General features: G+C 39.3%; 1 protein-coding gene and 1 pseudogene across 1 annotated transcript in view; both read right to left on the minus strand.

The window, feature by feature from the left end:
- The window catches only part of LOC117379494 (proton myo-inositol cotransporter), a 113,834-nt gene that overhangs the window by 91,636 nt on the left and 924 nt on the right, over window positions 1-21,274 (minus strand). The gene's annotated exons all lie outside the window — the stretch shown is intronic.
- On the minus strand, window positions 12,509-12,929 carry LOC117379496 (60S ribosomal protein L26-like; annotated as a pseudogene).

Here is a 21,274-nt window from a genome sequence, read left to right on the forward strand (position 1 = left end):
GGGCGGGTTAATACGACCAGTTAAGACCAAAATGACGAGTCTGACAGCAGCAGGTACAGAGAGAGGAGCCACAGATTTTCAATAGAAAGTGAATTGGAGACAGAAGCGCAGCCCGTGATCACTTCCTGTTTGGAACGCGGCAGCTAGCGGGTTAGCTATGTCCTGTAAATGTCCTGGAGGTCAGACAAAGTGACCACTGCCATTTTACCACATGAGGGCACAATGCTCTGTGTGAGTTTTCAGAGAGCCCTGGACCTGCACATAAAAGAAAAGGTGAAACAGACTCAATAAAACATGAATAAAACATTGGTGCAGCACTTTAGCGGGAAGTGAGTGAAGAGACGCTGATATAAGGGAATATTTTTGTGTTTTTTTCAACATTAAAGGTGCTATATTACACAAAAGTGACTCTTGTAAGGTTTAAGTCATGTTCTAATGTTGTTATGTTATAAAAAACAGACCTGGAGTTGTGTTTTGTTTCATTCACACATATTTGAGTAGGTTTTATTATTAGTCTGTAACATCTCCAAAGCTCAAAATGCTCTGTTCCACCTTGTGATGTCATCAAGTGGTAGTTTTCAAATTAACAGCCACATTTTAACTTTAGTTCAGTAGAGATGGGCACTTCCAAGACTGAAATGATCCAAATGATTCTAGAAATGAAGTTTGGAGTTTAAAAACACAGCGGAGCACTTCCTGTATCACCACTTGATGACATCACAAGGTGGAACAGAGTGTTTTCAGTTTGAGAGAAGAAATCAGCCTAAATCTGCAGGGTTTGTGTGTTAAACATGTGTGAATGAAACAGAAAAAAACACAACTCCAGGTCTGTTTGTGTTGAGGAATGATATGAGCAACACGTCTGTATTTTAGGATCATCTTGATAAAAAATAACCCGCGGTGCAAAAGTGTCAGTTTGTACAGTTTTCTGCGTAACAAAGTGGAACCTCTTGTAGTGGGCGCCGTTATAGTCATTCGGGTTGTATTATTTTGCACGGAGCTGGCGTTTTTGACAGTAAATCAGTTCTATAGGGACTACAGAGCGACTTTAACGCCTCCAGAGAATCAGAGCGGTCTTGACTTGTTGATAAATTTTTGATAGATTTTTGAGGCGAAACTTTCCCTGAATTCGACTGGGAAGAGCCAACACAAAGAAAGCGTGGTTTGGAGCATCGAGGGGCAAAAGTAGATGAGCCGAATGACTTGAAAGTGTCTGATTTAGCTCTGTCGTGGTCTCAGAGTGCGGCAGTTTGCTCTGTGTGATGTGTTTGTGTCGTGTGCGTTCATGTATGTTCCCAATGGGGCTGCGAGTCAATATAAATCACAATGAAATGGGAATTGTTCATGTTTTTGTTGTGGTTTTAATGGTTCACAAAGGTGGCATTTATTCGAGCGTCGGCCTGTCACTATAATCACTATATCGACTTATTCAGTTTATGAAAACCATATATTTTAGGGCTCAGTATTTATCGTCAGGACGTTTTCTTTGCAAAAGCGTGGAGGTTTGGGGTGTTTTTGTTGAAATATGAAACAATCTGAGCTTTAGAAAGTTGAGTGAGTCACTTCTATGGCTAAATATTGGTGCATTCTGATACATATTTGTTGCAGCTCAGGCGTTTTAATGATACTGTCTGTTTAAAAATGGTTCACTGGGATTATCCTGTTTTATTTTTATTGTGTCAGTGACATAAGTAGTTTCAATATTATCGTTTATCGCAGTATTTCTCTGTAGAAATATGTCGTGCTTTAAAATGTGGTATCATGACAGGCCTTTTTTGAGCAACATTTGCAAATACATGTCGCTAATTATGTAGAAAAATTGCAATAGACAGATAGATACTTTATTAAACGCAGAGGAGGAGGAGGTGAACAAACTCAAACACCAATCAGGTTTGTTTATTTTGGTGACAGGTGAGAAACAGGAGCATCATTTAGAGCGATATCAAACCTCTGTCTCCTCAGAGTTTGAAGTTTCACTATTGATTCTGCAGAGTCTTTTGTGAAATTTGAGCTCTTTTTTCCCCCGATAAGCCGTCATAATTAGATTTTTGACTAAACTGCGGATCAATTTAGGCAACTGAACTCAGGGAGACGACCAGACCAGATGATCAGCGACCACCACATCTTACTGTAGTAGTGTATACTGCAGTATTCAGTATCCTTTAAGTCATTACCCAAAGCTCAGGACCAGAGGTGAGAGCAGGAACATAAATGGAGAGCTCTGCACATTTGCATATCGTCCCAGAGACTCCAAAACGTCTCTGTGCTGCTATTCGTCCTGCAGAACGACGCAACAGTGAGAAGGACACAGGGACGTGACACAGGGACGTGACCTCCAACACGAGACACTCTACGGAGCATTAAACAAGCCCACACCAGCTCGCCACCTCTCACAATCCAGCCCTTCTCGAGGAGTTGGGTTCCAGAGCCCAGGCCGTGTCACTAACGCTCAACGTCCTGCACAGGCTCAGGCTCCTCCCCCTCCATGTCCCCAGGGTCAGTCTCCATGTCCAGAGACCCCCGCCTCGACTGTCAGTCACTCAATCCCTCTGCACTGCCCCTTATGGATCCTCCTGTAGTTGTGTAAATCATAAAACAAAATGATAATCGCAAAAGCTTTTCAGAAAAATGACAAATAACCCGAGCCCTCTGCCCCTTTGGTTCCCTTTAGTTCCCATGTTATCTTGGTCTGTTTCTATCTTGGGACTTCTCAGCAGCTGGACTAATTATAGAAACGACACCCTGCTCTGACCCCCACCCTCCCCCCCACACACGCTCCCCTCCCTGCTGCCTCCACCCTTACCCCCACCTCCACCCCCCCTCACCGCAAGCATCTCACAGAGCGACCTGTTGCTATAGTAACCAGTCTCCTCTCCAGCCCCTCTCGGCTCCGCTCTGTGGCAGCGCAGGGAACACACATCCACAGCCAGGAGATACTGAGTGTTAGTGTTTTTGGGTTGTTTTTTTTTCAGTTTTTGTGGAGAGCTTTTGGGGAGAAAAGCAACATTTTTACCAATTACTTTACTGTGCTTGTCCTTGTGAGCTGCTTTAGATTTCAAGGCAAAAACATACAAATCTTATCTTTTTTATACAGAAAACAACTGCTCCATATTTCAAAAAATTGTCCAGTTGATGAGCCGCTTCTTCAGTTCTGGTCAGATTCCTGCTGGACACTGCCTTATATCTGTCTGAAGGAGAAGCTAACTACACCAAAGCTAACACAACAGTTTGTTTACAGTTTTTGATGGAGATGGATGGATGATGTCTGAGGCCCACATTCCTGTTCAAGATCGATTGTTTTTCCTAACAAAAATAGCTTCTTTAACTCTCCTCTCAAACCATTTCTTTTCTCTGGCTCAGATCTGAACTTCACTATGTTCAAAGTTGTGGTCAGTGATTTGAGATGGAGATGTACAGCAGACTGGGGTCCTGAGTCGCTCTTTTGATGGTGTTGGTACATTCTTTATGAAGTGGCTTTTTAGTTTCTCCAGTGTAACGCTCACATCTTCTGCATCTTCACATTGCATTGTTTATGGCTCAGGGTTTTGTTCTTTGGATGGACCAGTTTCTGTGTTTGTAGGTTTGAATTTCACACTGTCTGAAATTCTCTGAAGCTTGTAAGTAATGGCTTTAAGATAAAAACACTAAAAAACAGGACAATAGAGAGGGAATTCGAACATAGAATGAAAGATGGAACCATTTCTTACACAAGAGTGAAGAGGTTTGTTTGCTCATCCAAGTCGCGGCTTATATAAATGAAAATCTAACCTGTTAGCTGGCTCTTTGGTTGCTATCATACCCGTGCTCGGCTCTAATTTAGCCGCTGTAACTGCTAGCCTCGATGAGCTGACGTCACACTCACTTAGTCCACTTCTTTATACAGTCTGTGATACTTCCTTCCAAATTATAACATCATGATCCACAGGTGTTGCAGATTCTAGCTATAGAGCAGACACAAGCACAATCGGATTTCTTTCACAGTTCACTTTTTTTGCACAGCTTGACCTTGAACCAGAATATTTATTGGTACATTTCAGCACTGATTAGAGTCGATGAAAGAATCTTGTTACGCATGTGTCATCGAGGAGGTAGAAACACCGCCGACAGTAACGACTCTGAATCATGAACTGAACAAGGGCCGACAGTGCAATAGTCCAGTGTTTTTCTGGGTTTTAATGTGCAGGCGGAAACCAGAGATGCAAATCGCTGTAGAAATCTAATCAGGCGCTCTCAGGCATCCAGGCCGTCTGCTCCGACCACAGCCACCAAATCAAGTCATCAGCTCCACACACATCCTCTTCACATCAACAAACAAAAGGTCTTTGACAGGCTAACGCGGGTCCAGGGCTTTCAGAATATGACACGCCACTGTATTATATCTACAATGATACAAAACGCAGCTTAAAAGGGCCAGTATTACGCAAAATTTAATTGGTTTGTGTGTAAAACATGTGTGAATGAAACAAAACACAACTCCAGGTCTGTTTGTGATGAGGAAACAACATCAGAACAGAGATCAGAAAACAACATAATACGGTCCCTTGAAAGGAAATACGCAAACTCTTCAGAGCTAGTTGTTTTTTCTTCTCATTTACCCTCTTGGAGTTGTATTTAGAGTGATTTGTGCATGTTTGCGTAATCTTTACTACTGTATGTAACATATCATTGCTCTGGCCTTCCTCACTTTCATTGCCAACTTGCCATTAAGTCTAAATCGTAAATAGTCACATTTGTATACGGCGCTTTTCCACCTTCAAGTCATTCAAAGAGCTTTACATCAAGGAATCACTCACACATTCACACACCAGTGCACACAGACACTGCAGGCGTGTTGGGTGAAGTGTCTTGCCCAAGGACACAACAACAGGATTCATCCGTGGGAGCTGGAATCACACCGTCAATTCATACAGTTAAGGATTTTTTTAAATAGTATTCCACATTTACACTATTTTTCAGATATTCCTGTTTTAGAGATATTGCGTCAGTACAATATTATAGTTTCAATATTTAATTCAAATGTTTTTCAGTTCTATTTTCCAACCCGGATGTCATTTATTAAAATATTTTAGATGAATATTGTGATTTAAAATGTCCAAACTACAACATAAAGATCCATGGATGTCATAGATTATAACTATAAAGCCACAGATTGTTTATATAAATGGACGTAGCTAACCCGCTAGCCACCATGTTCCAAACAGGAAGTGATCATGTGCGCGCTTCCTGCTCCATCGACTCTGGCTACAATTCACTTCCTATTGAAAAAATGTGTCCCGTCTCTCTGTAACTGCTGCTGTCAGTCTCATTTTGGTTTTGGTTTCGGTTTTGAGCTCCAGATTAGCCGCTATAACCGCTCTAGCCTCGATGAGCTTCATTTCACTGGAGCTGAACGCTGTGGGTGACGTCGCACTCGCTCAGTCCACTTCTTTACACAGTTTATGTAAACAGCAGACAAAAAGGGCATTAGGTCTTTGTAAGTGTCTGGTAAAGATGTAAGTGAACATCGCCAAAGTTTTTCACGAATTCATTTAAATGCACAGACTGATTCTGAACACGCCTGAGGGCTGTGGAGAGGAGAAGGCCAACACTGTTTATAATAATACAAAAATAAACACGATCATATTCTAGTTACTTATGAAATCACATCTGGTCATGTCAGACAGGTCCCGATTTTCATGCAGTGTGTCAAAATGCGCATGTTTTCTCCTGTTTTCGTGGTTAAAAGTTGACTTAAACCTCACAAGAGTCCTCCTTTAACCTCCTTTAATACTTCTCTGTCGCATAAACAAACAAAAATATGGGAATAACTTCGAAAAGTGGTCCCATTACTCAGAAAAGACTTGAAAGGAGACACCGAAAGGACTAGCTGCTTTTTGGAGCCAATCCCAAACAAAACAAAAGATGGATTTTCAGCTTGGTTCCACGTAAACCTGTCTCCATAATCACTACATCGACTCGAATCGTTCCATTTGTATCAGATGGAACAATCGTTTTGGGGTCAATATTTACCGTGGTACTTTTTCTTAGTACTAGTCAGGATCTTTTTTGTTATTTTTCCTGTTCTACGATCAGATTTGAGCTGTGGAGGGTTGGATAAAAAACATCTATGACTCATTATAGACACAAAATTAATGATCTAAGTGTTTCATTCTGCTGTTTATTTATCGCAGCTCATGATTTTTAACAATATTGTAGATTTAGAATAGTTTTTCTGGGTTAAATCTGCTCGTTTTTTCTGCCAGTGGTGTAAATTAGTTTCAAAATTATGGTTTATCGTCTATATTTTCTTCAGCGATTTATCAAACTTTAAATATATTTTTGTTTTCCAATAGAAAGTTAATTGTAGCCAGAGTTGATGACCACTTCCTGTTTGTAACGCGGCGGCTAACAGGTTAGCTATGTCCATTTATATAAACTATGGAAAGGTCTAGTTACGCGTCACCTCTGTGGACTGGCAGGAGCACCAGAAATACATTCAGACGGGGATTTTCGTACATTTTCGTTCGTTTTTTGTCTGGGTCTAGGTGTTTCTTCGGGGTGTACACGGGCTCCTGTTTCATCGGGAACGTTGTCACTCCAAAGATAAGTGACCTGGATACATGTGTTATGTCGTGTTCTTTGCCGTGTTCTCCGGGGACAGGTCGCTTTGACGTCTTTGTGGGAGCAGACTTGAACAATAGACCTGAGGAGTCTTTTGTTCAGATCTGCACTCGGCTCTGTCAGACTTTGGGACGGGTGAAACAAGCACAGACTCAAAGCTCATGAGGATAAAAAACACAAGAGTCAATCTGCAAGTATTAAAGAGGAGGTATTTTACTTCTATGGGGTATTAAAGAGGAGGTATTTACTTCTATGGGGTATTAAAGAGGAGGTATTTAGTCTATGGGGTATTAAAGAGGAGGTATTTTACTTCTATGGGGTATTAAAGAGGAGGTATTTACTTCTATGGGGTATTAAAGAGGAGGTATTTTACTTCTATTGGGTATTAAAAGAGGAGGTAGTTACTTCTATGGGGTATTAAAGAGAGGTATTTACTTCTATGGGGTATTAAAGAGGAGGTATTTACTTCTATGGGGTATTAAAGAGGAGGTATTTACTTCTATGGGGTATTAAAGAGGAGGTATTTACTTCTATGGGGTATTAAAGAGGAGGTATTTTACTTCTGTGTGGTATTAAAGAGGAGGTATTTACTTCTATGGGGTATTAAAGAGGAGGTATTTAGTCTATGGGGTATTAAAGAGAGGTATTTACTTCTATGGGGTATTAAAGAGGAGGTATTTACTTCTACGGGGTATTAAAGAGGAGGTATTTACTTCTACGGGGTATTAAAGAGGAGGTATTTACTTCTACGGGGTATTAAAGAGGAGGTATTTACTTCTACAGGGTATTAAAGAGGAGGTATTTACTTCTACGGGGTATTAACTGTAACACACAACATATTGAGATCACCATGTTTCCTTTTGTCATTTTTGACCCTCTGAGTCTCTGCACCCTTTGCTCTCTGTGCTAAGTCACTCCCCCTTCAGAGCGCTATCACACCACAACTAAATACTGAAACTTCTGCACATCGCATCAGGTTTGTGAAGTCGTAGTGCGCAGTTTTGTATCATGTTTTTGTATATTTAAGGAGGATTGTCGTGTGGGAGCATGGGTGATGTAGGGTTGTGGGCGGAGCCTCGTACAGAATCTTAAATCTAACTGTAAGGAGACTTCAAATAGGGCTCAGGAGAGATCGCTAGATTACTCAAACATGCATGAATGATGTATAAAATCCCTTCAGACATGTTTTTAAAGAGGGAACAACATTATAACATGGGAAAAAAAACATATATTTTGCGTAATACCCCATTTTTAACAAATAAAACACCAAAATAAAGCAAATGCCCATTATTATTAGCATTATTATTTGAGTTGGACGCAGTTATTTAGATAATAGAATGTCAAATAAAAAAAATATATTGTGTTTTTATTGAAAAATCTTGCCGTTTTTGTTGTTTAGACCCTGTATTGGTTTATCTGTTCAACATTTTTCTTCTTTTTATATGTTTATGATGCAGGAGTTGCTTAAAATGTGCAGCTTGAACAGAATCTAAACACGAAAAGTAGCTGAAATTATTATTATTATAGCTGTGAGGGCTCGTTCAGTCACACAAATCCAGCAGGGACAAAAGACACTTGAGTCCATCCACAGCTCTGAGTGTGCGTAGTGTTCAGTATTCACCCCGTACACCTCTGCACAGCTCCATATAGAAACATGTTTACACATTTTAAGTAGGACATATGTAAGAACAGCTCCATACAGATCGTTCTAGTGTTTGTTAACAGAAAATGTGCGTTCTGAAGAGGCCGGGACCAGATGGAATGTGAGCTCGATGCATTTTCAGTGTCGTAGCGTTGGCCAAGCAGCATCAGCAACTCTGAAAATCTGTTTTGGTCACTGTAGGACTGTCAAAATCATGGAAAATCAGGCACTAATCAACACTAAAACTAGTATCGAAGCATGGACGACGGAGGGATTACACAGATATAAAGCTACATAGGAAGAGAAAAGAAAGTACTGCCATTTAATGCTGAAAATCACATTCTACCGCCTAAAGAAGGTGTTTTTAAACGTCCTATCTTACTAAAAATGAACTTTTGTGAGGTTTAATCCATGTTATAATGTTGTTACCTCCTCAAAAACATGTATATACGTATATTTATTCTGGTTTTGTTTCGTGATTACAGTTATAAAAGCGTTTCAGCACCACGGACAGCTCCATTCACAAAGCTAGTTTATGTGTTACATAAAACAATTCAACTAAAAATCCTTGGTACAACGTTTGGAAATAGTTTACAATGCAGTTTTAACTTTGAGAACTGTTCAGATCGCTACAAGAACTAGAACAAGTGCAGCAATACAACAATTCAGTGCAGAGTTCAGATCTAAACCAGTTATTTTACTATTTTTTTCTTGTAAAATTCTGCGTCTGACCGTTACGTTTCACAAAGAAGAGAACAGATCCATTTTAAAGGTATTTTATTACACAAAATACACTCTTCTGAGCTTTTTTTTATTCATGTTCTAATACTGTTCTCTCCTCAATGAATGACAGTGTGATCGTAGAACAAGTCCAGTGACGGTTTTTTACCTGCGACGCAACAATTTGGGCAAAATGCAAACATCGTTTTTAGAGCTTAGAGTGTGAAAGAAGTAAAATAAAACTCTGTAAAGTTCCTATATTACGCAAAACTGACTCTTGCGAGTTTTAAGTCACGGTATAATGAGTAGTCTGTAACATCTCAAAATGCTCTGTTCCACCTTGTGATGTCATCAAGTGGTATTTTTTGAGTTAGCAGCTATGTTTTACCTCAAGTTTAATAGAGATAAGTGGCTATTCCAGGAGTGAAATGATCCAAATTATTCTAGAAATGGTGTGTGGAGTTTAAAAACACAGCGGAGCACTTCCTGTATCACCACATGATGACATCACAAGGTGGAACAGATCGTTTTGTGCAGGATTTGTGTGTTAACCATGTGTGAATGAAACAAAAAAACACAACTCCAGGTCTGTTTGTGATGAGGAAACAACATTATAACACAGATCAGAAAAAAGTGTCATATATTTGTAGTATTTTTTTTTTTTTTTTTTAATGAAATATGACTCTAACCTCGTCCAAACCGTTTCACCTACATCGTAAAGCAGCGGCTCATTAATCCTCTACACATTAGTTTTTCAAGAACAAGACTTAATTATAAAGAAACTCCATTACTCAGAACACAGGCACAATCTAATTAAATGTGTTCTTTTTTAATTAGCGGCACTATTTATATCCCTTCAACTCGTCTACGGTTTCCACAGACAAAACATTTTTACATTTCAAACACCGGGTCATTAGACGGAGTTAATCCTGACGATAAAAGGCGGGGACAAAAGAGACACGGGCGGAGGTGACGGGCTCCAGGTGAGTCCACACGACGCAGAAATGATTTGAATAAAACTACTATAACTTATCTACAAAATGAAAAACAGATGAGACCAAATCGGTGCTACGTCGCATGCTAATTTAGACACTAGGGGGCGTATTTAACAAGCCAGGTGCTGAATTACGAGACCAGGGGTGTCCAAACTTTATTCAAACATATTTGAAGCTGAGGGTCACAGACTAGAGTCAATACAGCGAGTCAAATATTGCGTTTAATACAGGTTTGACAGAGACGTTGTGCGTTTAACAAAACTTGGAAGATTATTTTTAGGTCTGTGTCACGATGCAGTGTGATCTTATTCAGGTTTTAGACGTAGAATCTCTTCAATTTGCAGTAAAAAAAATAATAAATCCATCCTGGTCAATTGGGACAGTTTTGGAGGAGCCATGAGGGCCAACAAAAATTAGTCTGAGGGCCACGTTTTGCCCCTGGGCCATAGGTTGGACTGTATATATAAATGGACGTAGCTAACCTGCTAGCCGCCGCATTCCAAATAGGAAGTGATCATGGGCGCGATTCCAGCTCCATTGACTTCGACATGGGTCCTATGTTTACAGTTTTTGTGCCTTTTTTTTTCGTTTTTATTTTTTTTTAAATTTATTTATAACAAGGACAGTGCATTTGACCAAAAGTGCAACTGGATAATATACCAAAAGATTAGTTTCCATCAATCATTCCATCATTAGTCCAGAGCCATAGACTGTAAATATAAATGGACATAGCTAACCTGCTAGCCGCCGCGCTTCTAGCTCTATCAACTCTGGCTCCAATTCACTTTCTATTGAAAAACTGTGTCCTCTCTCTGTCTTAAATGTTCGTATTAACCCGCTCTACATGATCCTGGGGTTCATTTTTGAGTTTATTTTTTTTAAGTTGTTTTATTATTTTATTTTATTTATTTTTTTGTTATTGAGTTTTTTATTTATTATAATTTTTGTAGTTATTTTTATTTTTTTGTTTATTTTCTTAAATTTTAAGTTATTTTTATTTGTTTATTTATGTATTTCACTTATTTAGGTTTTTTTTGTGAGTTAGATTTTTTTTTTTATTATTTTGAGTTTTTTTATTATTATAATTTTTGTAGTTATTGAGGGTTTTTTTGTTTATTTTTTTTGTTATTTTGACTTTAGTTTTCGTTTTTTTGAAAAACTGTCCTCTCCCTGTACCTGCTGCTGTCAGACTCATCATTTTGGTCTTAAATGTTCGTATTAACCCTCTACATGATCCTGGGTTTTTTATTTCACTATTTTGTCCGTAAATCAACACATGAACATTAATGACAGACAAATAAAGCGCCTTCTTTCCCCTAGCGTTAGCAACCGGTTTGATTGACAGCGTTGCTAAGCGCTCGTTCCCTGCTAAACCAGTGATGCCGGCAGGAAGGGGCGTTACCTTCAACAGCCTCGCTCTGGATTGGCTCTTTGGTTGCTATGATACTCGTGGTCGTAATTCCAAATATGAAACTCTGCTCCAAATTAGCCGCTACAACTGCTAGCCTCGATTAGCTTCATTTGACTGAAGCCGAACACTGTGGGTCTTTTCACAGATACTTGCTTTTACAAAACAAAGGCACTTTTCCAGTTCTTTCTGTTCTTCCTCCTCGAGTTTGAAGTTTTATTATCGTCACGTCGCCCGTCAGCCTTATGTAAATATAAAGCTACAACGTGCGTCTAAAAACTGCGTCTGCTTTGGCCTTTCCCGGTCTGACGAACAGTTACGACGACCTTTAGCCGCGTTCAAGCCCGGACTTCATAACAATCGAGTTTCCACAAAGACGGAACTGTTAATTTGCAGGTGACAGGAGAGCGCTGGGTAATTGTACGCGGACAGAAAATGTAGTTGGCTTTAATTGCGTTGGCCTTTCATCATCAGGGGCAGGGTATGCGTGTTTGAGTAATGAAGACGGGCGTACATGGGGAAAACGCAACGCAAACAGGAGAGATTATGAAACTCTGTATGTGCAACAGCTTCGGCGACCTGAGGGATTCGTTTTAGCAGCTTCAAAACGCTCAAAACGCTTGGATTTTTTTGAAAGAAAACCAAGAAAAGACACCGTTTTCAAAATGTTTAGCTGTGTTTACCTGAACTTTGTCAACTTTTTGGTCAACTAATCGCACCGCAGACCGAACAAAAAGCTATGTAGCACGCTAGGTAGCTCACTGTGTTGAAGCTAACAGTCACTTTTATGAAAATCGGGAAATAAACTAAGCAACCGATTAAAATTCAAATTAATTAAAGGGCCTGTATTACGCAAAATTGATTCCTGTGAGGTTTAAGTCACGTTATAATGTTGTTTCCTCCTCAAAAACAGACCTGGAGTTGTGTTTTTTGTTCGTCTGTTTGCATCTCCAAAGCTCAAAATGCTCTGTTCCACCTTGTGATGTCATGAAGTGGTAGTTTTTTTTAAAGTTAACAGCTACTTTTTACCTTTAGTTCAGTAGAAATCATCAATTCCAGGACTTAAATGATCCAAATGATTCTAGTGAAGGTATATGAAGTTTTTTTTGGTTGTTTTTTTGTTTTTTGATGCAGAAAACGTGTTCACTCCTGCATCTTCTCAATGGTCTCCTCCTTGTATTTGCTCTCCTTTCCATCAGCTTGACACTTGGCCTTGCGCTCCGGGATCTTCTTGAGGTCCTTGTCAAGTTTTTGTAGATCACCACGTTGCTGGGGTGAATGCCAACGTGCACCGTGGTAGCGCTGACCTTCTCTCTCTGGACACGCTCAATGTAGATGTCATACTTTTACCTCTAGACCTGTACAACTCTGCCAAACTGCTGACCTTCGTAGATTTCACGGACAACCTGGACTTCGGCGTCTTTGCGGATGTTCACGGACCTCACGTTGTTCTTCTGATGGAGCTCCTTGGACGTGGTCTTCCTCCTGACGTGCGAGGTGGGTAGTGAAGCTCCTCTTGCGGTTCTTTGCGGCGGGAGGACGTTACAAACGGGTTGAGCTTCATGAGCACTTCCTGTATCACCACATGATGACATCACGAGGTGGAACAGAGCGTTTTCGGTGTGAGAGAAGAACTCAAAAGCCTAAATATGCAGTTTTTTGTGTTTGTTTGTGTGTTAAACATGTGTCCAGGTCTGTTTGTGATGAGGAAACAACATGATTTCTTCCATTTTATCAAAGAAGCTCCCTCCTGCGCTCTCAAAATGCACAAGTTTGAGAAAAACAGATGAAGTTAACATGAACTCACACCATGTTTCTTGTTCGCTCTGATCTTTGGACCTTATTTATATATTTCTAAACAAATTTCGATAGATGGAAAACGCAGCAGACTGGACCGTGCCCCAGAGCTGTCGTTCTGGGGATGCTCTGACCTCACAGTTCACCACCTTTCTCTGGTTCTTTCATTATGCAAACGCTGGTCACTCATGAAGGTTTTAAAAAGAGCCGTTTGGTCGACCGTGAATGTTACGAAACGTGGAAAGATTTTTGATTAAGGGGCCCATACGACGCAATTTTCCGATCTTTGTTCTATCTATGTTGTTTCCTCGTCACAAACAGACCTGGAGTTGTGTTTTTTTTTAACACTCAAACCTGCAGATTTAGGCTGAGTTCTTCTCTCAAACTGAAAACACTCTTTACCACCTTGTGATGTCATCAAGTGGTGATACAGGAAGTGCCGTACTGTGTTTTTAAACTCCACACACCTTCATTTCTAGAATCATCTGGATGATTTCAAGCTCTGGAATTGCCGAATGTTACCAAACAAAAAGGTAAAACGTAGCTATTAACTTGAAAACTACCACGTCATGACATCACAAGGTGGAGCAGAGCATTTTGAGCTTTGGAAATGTTACAGACTGATAATAAAGTGTGACTCAAACATGTGTGAATGAACCAAAACTCAACTCCAGGTCTGTTTTTGAGGAGGAAACATTAGAACATGACTAAAAGCTACGAGAGTCAGTTTTGCTTAATATAAGACCTTTAAAATCGATAATATTGTGAATACTATTTAAAGATATGCAAAATTTGAATATCACATTTTGTTTATAATAAAAATGCTACAAAAAGAACTGATTCAAAATAAAGAAAAAAATATATTTCTGCACTTTTGCGGGTAATTTTACAGTCACATCACATTTCCTGATCTTTAAACCTCAACGAATACATTTATATACACGATGTATAGCTCCATCCTCAGACCCAAAACAAAGAGAACAATAGTAGGGTCATTAAAGGTTGAATAAGGTTGTTAAGGCTGAAACTGGAGACAATAGCTCCTCCTCCTTCAGACAGATATAAGGCAGTGTCCAGCAGTAAAATGTCTTCATTCCTGCAACGATTTGTCCAGTTCACAGATTTAATTTCGTCTTTTTGCCACGTTTTAACAATTTCTCTTTAAATATTGAGATTTTTTATTTTGTCAAACTCAACCACAGCTACAGTCATGTTATAATGCTGTGATCTCCTCAAAAACAGACCTGGAGTTGTGTTTTGTTTCATTCACACATGTTTGAGTCACACTTTATCTTCCTCAAAACGCTCTGTTCCACCTTGTGATGTCATCAAGTGGTAGTTTTCAAGTTAACAGCGACATTTTACCTTTAGTTTAACAGATTTTTGGCAATTCCAGGACTGAAACGATCCAAATGATTCCAGAAATGAAGGTGTGTGGAGTTTAAAAACACAGTGGAGCACTTCCTGTATTGCCACATGATGACATCACAAGGTGGAACAGAGTGTTTTCAGTTTGAGGAAAGAACTCAGCTTAAATATGCAAGTTTGTGTGTAAAAAACCCCCACAACTCCAGGTCTGTTTTGTGACGAGGAAACGACATTACGGCACAGATCAGAGATTAGCGTAACACGGACCGTTTAAAAAAAAAAACACCCAGACGCAGGTAGAACGTGCAAACTCCGCACAGAAACGCCTCATGGGACCCCGCTGCTGCTGCGAAACGAGTGCGTTGCGAAACTGTGGTCAATCGCGATGGTATAACGAGCGTTTGTTCTGGGTCTTAAACAGCTAGCTCATTAGCACAACACTTCCCATAATGCACCTCTGAGCTCTTAAACATAACAGAGGCTCGTCTAGATGAGCTCTCACGGGACGGGGGGGCGAAAAAGGCGGGGTTTTCTACGACTGCGTCCTGGTTTAGGGAATGAATCTTTCTGCCGGTGACTAATGGGATAAAAGAACGAGCAGCAGCTTTATAAATATAATAATACGACACAAAAGTAGGTCTGTTATTACGGGCGAGAAAATATGAATAATCGTAAACCGTTATCGTCAAAAAAAAGCGCTTTACATCAAGGAAACACCTGTAGTTTACACCTCCACAAATAGTTCAGTATTTTCTCTCAAATGCTGCTTAATTTTTTACTTACATACGGCATTTAAACTACAACTTAACCTCGCCAAAATGCTCCACACAAACGTCAACAAAACAGATAAACAGAAATATGAAACGTAGCTAAAAAAAACAAACAAACGACAAAACGCAAAGATATCCTGTCTAGCTCGTATTAAATGCCAGGGAGAAGTGTGAATGCTCCTTTAGTTGTTGTTTTTTTACGAACAAAATCCTACTTTTTATATATCGTAAATCTAGTTGCCATGGTTACGCAGCTCCGTTTTCTCACCGGGCTGAGAGATCCCGTCGCAAACCAACTGAAAAACAGCAAAAACTACAATTAGCCAACGTAATTTTCATCGCAAATTAAAAAAAAAACGTGTATGTGTGTATGTAAACTATATGAAATCAGGTGCAGTAGGTTTATAAAGATAATATAAGACGTGGAAGCAGGTTTGTCAAGATAATCGTGTTCTAGACCACATGTGTCAAACTCAAGGCCCGGGGACCAAATGCGGCCCGCCACGTCATTTTATGTGGCCCGCGACAAGGTAAATTAAAGTGTACGACCGTCTTAAAATGTCAGTTTCTCAGGAGATACGCAGTTAGTCATGTTTTTTACATCTAAACGCATATGCAATGTTTGTAGTCAAGTAATACGTTTTAAAAAGCAGTTACGTTTATTTTTTACATTTATATGGTTTTACAGTTACATGTGAAATTGAGTTTGACACCACTGTTCTAGACTATGGATAATCGTAAATGAGAGCGGGATTTGAACCGTCAACCTTCAGATCAGTGGACAAACGCTCGACCAAATGGTGATGTTTCTTCCCGCAGTCGTTTGGTGTCATTTTAGTTGATTTCCGCTTTTGATTTGTAATAATATTGTCGATTTAGAACAGTATTTGTGGTTTAAATCTGCTCTTGGGTTCGTTTGCCGTCTGTATTTACTCCAGCGATATATCGAACTTCAAACATGTTATCGACAGGTCAAAGTAGAAGCGATTTATTCAACCTTCTACCGCTCAAATCTTATCGCAACGCAACAAAAGTAACAAAAATCTCTCCATTACGGCAAAGAAAATGTCGATACGTGTTGGTTTCCGCGTCCATTTATGTGCGAAGTTGTAATATTTTGTTGTAAATTGTTAATCGCCATGGCAGCGTATCTCAAACTGTGGTACGTACGCTCTTTCAGGCGGCACTAGGGCAGCTCTTTAATTGGGGGTTGCCAGATTTAGACTTCTTTTTATCCACTTTTTTTCCTCCTTTGGGTAAATCCTTGTTTACGACTAGTGGGAACTGATGTAGTCCATTTTTAGACCTGGAATAGTCCCGTTATAAACCTGATTTATATCTCGGAAAAGCTAGAAGTTCTTAGGAGTTCTTCCCTCAAACTGAAACCACTCTGTTCCACCTTGTGATGTCATCGTGTGGTGATACAGGAAGTGCTCCGCTGTGTTTTTAAACTCCACACAGCTTCATTTTTGGAATAATTTGGATCATTTCAGCCTCTGGAATTGCTGCTTATCTCGACTGAACTAAAGGTAAAAGGAGCTGTTACCTTGAAAACTACCACTTGATGACATCACAAGGTGCAACAGAGCGTTTTGAGCTTTGAAGATGTTACAGACGAATAATAAAGTGTCACTCAAACGTGTGAGAATGGGACAAAAACGCAACTCCAGGTCTGTTTTTGATGCGGTAGCGACATTATCACACGATTTAAACCTCACAGGAGTCGGTTTTCTGTAATATCGGACCTTTAATGACTTGTTCCTCGTTGAATTAGGATGAAAAAACATTGATTCTCTGTGCGGTTTCGCTTTAAACACAGTTTGGACGACGTAGAGCAGTAAATACACGTTTTAACACTGCTCCCAGACCCTTAGTGTTTACCAAACCCACTATAAAAACGGTTGTCACGTGTCGTTGTGTTGTTTTGTCTGACAGATCCAATAGAAATGATTCATTCTGTCTCTCGCTTTTTTAGCTCTTAGTGTAGCCACAACTGCCCTGGGACAGACTGACAGAAGCGAGGCCGCCAATCTGTACCATCAGCCCCTACGACCGACACAAACACTCACACAGTCACACACAACACTTTCATACTGGGTAATGTGGATGCAGTGCTTTGCATAAGGACACAATGACTAATTTCACAACTGTCGCCCCCCTGTGGTGCCTAATATTCACTGCAGTCTCCCGTTCGAGTACAAACAGTCCCGGCTCTGCGTAGACTGAGATTTAATGAGATTAGATCATGATAATTTTGATTATTTGGGGAAAGTTTAGGCACATTTTCAAACAATCTTCTCCATTTTTAGTCCAAAAAGTAAAAGCCGAAGTGTGTAAAGTGTTTTTATTGCGTTTTCTCGTCACACTAACGTAACGTAACTCCATCTGTCTGATCGAGTGTGAACGTGTGCGGCTCTGAAACAACAAGAAAAATATAAACAATAAAGAATAAATGTAAAAGTACAAATAACACACTATGATTACAATAAATTACTCACAATAATAAACAACGATTAAACGGTAACGAACAGGTAAAACTGACATTAAAACAAATTGAATAAAAGTGTATATCCGTTAACGTCAGCTTTTTTTTTACCCAAAGGCAGGACATTCAAATAAAACAGCTCCATCTGGTGGTGGCGAAAATAATTACACAAATGGCTCCCTCTGTTGGCCACAAACGGTATCCAATTTTTTTCCGCTTGTCCAGGAACGCAGTCTAAGCCAGGACTTTCGGATTAATGGACAAACGCTCTACCAACTGAGCCACTGTCTTCACAAATAAAGGCGAATGAAGGATTTTCCTGTCGTCATGGTTTCAGTGACTGTGAACACTTATAAAATCGTGATGTTTGTCCCACAGTCGCTTCGTTTAATTCTATTTGATGGAGCCCCACAGCGTCTAATGGCCCCGTAATGACGATAGCTCGATGATGATAGCTAGCATACGCTTCCAAAGAATTGATGTAGCCCCCGCGCCGGCTAATGACAATGAAGCTAATGCGGCTAATTGCTATTATCCTGTAAAAAAGGCGAAGGGAGAGGCGGCGAAAAGGGGAACAACACGGCAACCGGATGCATCAACAGCTTACGGCCCGAACGACCACTTAAAACCCACGACCTCTGACCTCTACAACAAGTCCAAGAAAATGTTCAGTGAAAATCGATAAGTCATCACTCTCCGCGGTGTCATTAGTGTTTGCAGTGGGGTTTTGTACATGGGAGAATTGTCAACGACAACAGAGACCAGGAGGATATCGAGCAAATGTTCTAGGGTTTTTTTTGGGTTCATTTTTCAGCACAACTTCACTGTTTTTACTCTTAAATAGAGAATATAGATGACAAAAAAATAAAATAAAATAAAATAAATGAATATGTATGTATAAATATGTAAAAAAAATAAAATAAAACAAATAATATCCATCCATCCATTTTCTTCCGCTTATTCGGGGCCGGGTCACGGGGGCAGCAAATAATAACAATTAAAAAAATAATAATAATATGTATGGATATGAATGGTTATTATGTTTGTATAGCTTGAATAAAATAAAATAAACAATAATAAAATAAATTAATATGTATGGTCATTATCTCTGTGTATCTTGCATTAAAATAAAAAATAAAAAGTAAATAAATACATACATGCATACATATATACATTAATAATAATAATAATAATAATAATAATAATAATAATAAATTAATATATGTGGTCACTATGTTTGTATGTCTTGCATTAAATAAAGAAAAAAAATATAATAAAATAAAAAAAATTATGGTCAGCATGTCCAGTGACAGATGGAACTATATTTTCTGCTCAATATTTATCGCTGGTCCATTTTCTTAGTGATTTTCAGTTCTAAATTTGAGATGGGAACAAAACAAGGCAGAATATGTCCTGAAATGGAAGACGTTCAGTGTTTTAACCTGTTTCCACTAAGACTGATCAGTTAAAGCCACAGTACGCAACTTTTTTATTTCAAAGGAGTAAAATATAAGCATGTTTAAGCCCGTTTTTCATTTTTGTTTGCGTTTATTGCATTGAAAAGGTATAAAAACATGTGTCGCTATTCTGTTTGGACTCGCATCTCCACAAACCTGACTCTCACTCCGCCTGGACGCGTTTCTATTTGTTCTCGTTTCCATGGAAATGTTGTTCCTTTGGCTATAACGTTCCACGGTACGACATAAAACCGCTTCTATCTCCTCTATTTCCATGGAGAACGTTCCTAAGTTCGGTTTTAACTCTCCATTTAGAATCCTCCAGGAAACGTGCCACCTCCGGAAAGTTCCACACTGGAGCTTTAATGTTACTTCAGACTGACTTTTCAGACACAAACGTTCCATCACCTTTTGTGTGACAGAACGTCTGGCACCTGCTCGTCCTCGTGGTCCTACTTGGCGTTTGTTCCATTTCAGGCGTTTCATGATTTTAATGGACCCCAGCAGAAAAGTTACACAGTGCAGCTTTAAATATATGCGGTATATCTTCATAAATAGCATCGTATAGTACATTTAAACGTTTATTCTGCAAGTTTTTTGTTGTTAAACCGAGAAAAAAACGTGGTTCTAACAAGACTAGACATGCGCCGATCCAGTGTTTTTAGTTTTGATACCGATATTGATCCCTGATAAGAACCGATACCTGTTTAAAGGCGAGAACTGGCTCTTATTTCCTTAAAACGCAGAGATCCAGATGTGTTATGTAACTTATTTCTCCTTAAAATCAGCCTGAATAAAAGTCCAAACAGCGAATAATCTTAAACGTTCAACCTGGAGAATCGATTTCATGGAACTGATTCCCGAAACTTTTAATAAAATTCCAGGTCTAAGTACAAACCAGATCTGCACCAGGATTAAACCAAGATCTAAAACAGGACCATAATGCACTGCTCTGATCTGTTCTAATGTCGTTTCCTCGTCACAAACAGACCTGGAGTTGTGTTTTTGTGTTTCATTCTCACATGTTTAACACACAAAGCTGCAGATTTAGACTGAGCTCTTCTCTCAAACTGAAAAAAACACTCTGTTCCACCTTGTGATGTCATCAAGTGGTGATACAGGAAGTGCTCTACTGTGTTTTTAAACTCCCCACACCTTCATTTCTAGAATCATCTGGATCATTTCAACTTCTGGAATTGTAAAACCTAAAAAAAGATACAGAATACAATGATTTCCAAATACTTTTCAACCTATATTGAACTGAATAAACTACAAAGACGTGGTATTTAATGTTCAAACTGATAAAGTGCATTGTTTTTGTGCAAATATTCACTCATTTTCATATTAATTTGATACTTGCAGCACATTCCAATCAGTTTGAACATTAAATATCATGAATTTACAGTTTATTCGGTTCAGTATCGGTTGAAAACTTCAGTGGAGTCGGGGTTGTGTTTCTCACTAAACGAAAACACATCTGGGAGAAATAAACCCACGTGGAGCCAAATGTCAAAGGAAAATCCGACGAACTGGTTTATCTGATGCAAATGTGACTGAACTAGACTCATAATCGATTAGTTGATGATGTATTATGATCAAAATAAAACGATTAATCGACTAAGACACCACTTTTCCAGCTTCTTTTCCAGCTTTATATGAAGGAACCGCTCACACATTCACACATAGGACGTCTGGCACCTGCTCATCCTCATGGTTCTACTTGGTTTTTGTTCCATTTCAGGTGTTTCATGACTTTAATGGACCCCAGCAGAAAAGTTACACAGTGCAGCTTTAAATATATGTGGTATATCTTCATAAAATAGTATAGTTTAGTAGTTTCTCACTAAATGAACACACGTTTGGGAGAAATAAACTCACGTGGAGCCAAATCTCAAAGGAAAATCCGACGAAAATGGTTTATCTGATGCAAATGTGACTGAACTAGACTCATAATCGATTAGTTGATGGTGTCTTAGTCGATTAATCGTTTTATTTTGATAACTTTTCCAGCTTTAAAGCGCTTTATAAGAAG

This window comes from Periophthalmus magnuspinnatus, chromosome 12, assembly GCF_009829125.3.
Source record: "Periophthalmus magnuspinnatus isolate fPerMag1 chromosome 12, fPerMag1.2.pri, whole genome shotgun sequence".
NCBI lineage: Eukaryota > Metazoa > Chordata > Actinopteri > Gobiiformes > Gobiidae > Periophthalmus > Periophthalmus magnuspinnatus.